Below are 1,322 nucleotides of genomic sequence, written 5' to 3' on the forward strand. Positions count from 1 at the left end.
AGGTCTCCCCTCAGCCTCCTCTTCTCCAAGCTGAACAACCCCAGTTCCCTCAGCCACTCCTCATCAGCCTTGTGCTCCAGACCCCTCACCAGCTTTGTTGCTCTCCTCTGGACATGTTCCAGCAACACAACATCTTTCTTGTAGTGAGGGGCCCAAAACTGAATAGGGAGGTAGGTAGGACTGAGGTATCTCAGTCTGGGATGGTGGTAAACAGAGGGAAACAAGCAGGATCCAAAGAAAGGGCACAAGGAGCACATCCATGAAGATGGCTGCTTTCTGGAGATGCAGGACAGGGCCAGGGAGAAGCAAGGATGGCATAGTGGCAGGGCTGAGGGTCATACCTTGGCATTCAGCCTGGAAGAGATGATGCCAAGAATGGCTGTATTTCTTAGGAGGGCATCAATCCAGGACATGATGTGCAGTAACAGTGAAGCTGCTGACAGCAGGCCAGGGAATCCAAATTGTGCTGGGACTCCTGATTCTCAGGGTAGAATGTGCATGGAAACCACAGCGTGAAAGCTAGGTATACCGCAGAAGGTAAGGCTGGGGATGCTGAGATACAGCTTGTGATGGCTGATGTTAGCGACCTAGAGCTGAGAGGAGCTCAGTCAGAGCACTGAGCTTCACATGGAGGACAGGGCAACACATCCACATTACCATACCCAGCAACCTGGTTGCTGCAGCAGAAGATGTCTCTGGCAGGAATAAGACAACCAAGGAAGGAAAGGCTTGGATTACTGGGAGGATTTGGAATAGCTGAAGCCCAGATCAGCCTCAGAAGGGAATGGGGTTAAGCTTCCAGAACAGACTGGGTAAAAGTCACACAAGGTTCTCCTCATGAACCACAGATTCTGCAGTGGACTCAAGGGTGGGGCAGAAAAAACATAATTTAGAGGAGGAGGTGACGCTCCCTTGCAGGAAAGCAGAAAGGAAAAGTTGTGAACAGAGGGATGGATTGGAGTGAGACAAAGCCCAGGAGAGGGGGGGGATGCTAGAAATAATGTGTTTGATCTACCTACCCATTGAAGGGATACAGGAGAAGGCCTAAGGTGCCCATGCTCCAGAACCGTGTGGATTTTGTTTGCCTGCTACGAATGGGTCATGATGTGCCTGACCTGGCCAGGGGACTGAGAAATGGGATATTCACTCTCCTGTGAAAAGATCAGGCATGCAGTCACAGGGAAAAAAGCAAAATAAGAACCGGGATGAATGCTGTACAGTTCTGGCAGCTCACTGGGAAGAAGGGGTCTCAGACCGTGCAGGGGTTTTTTGTTTACAATAAATGTACATACATATAATCAGATATTTGTGAAAGGGGCATG

Source organism: Egretta garzetta, unplaced genomic scaffold, assembly GCF_000687185.1.
Source record: "Egretta garzetta isolate BGI_Z169 unplaced genomic scaffold, ASM68718v1 scaffold167, whole genome shotgun sequence".
NCBI classification, from domain to species: Eukaryota; Metazoa; Chordata; class Aves; order Pelecaniformes; family Ardeidae; genus Egretta; species Egretta garzetta.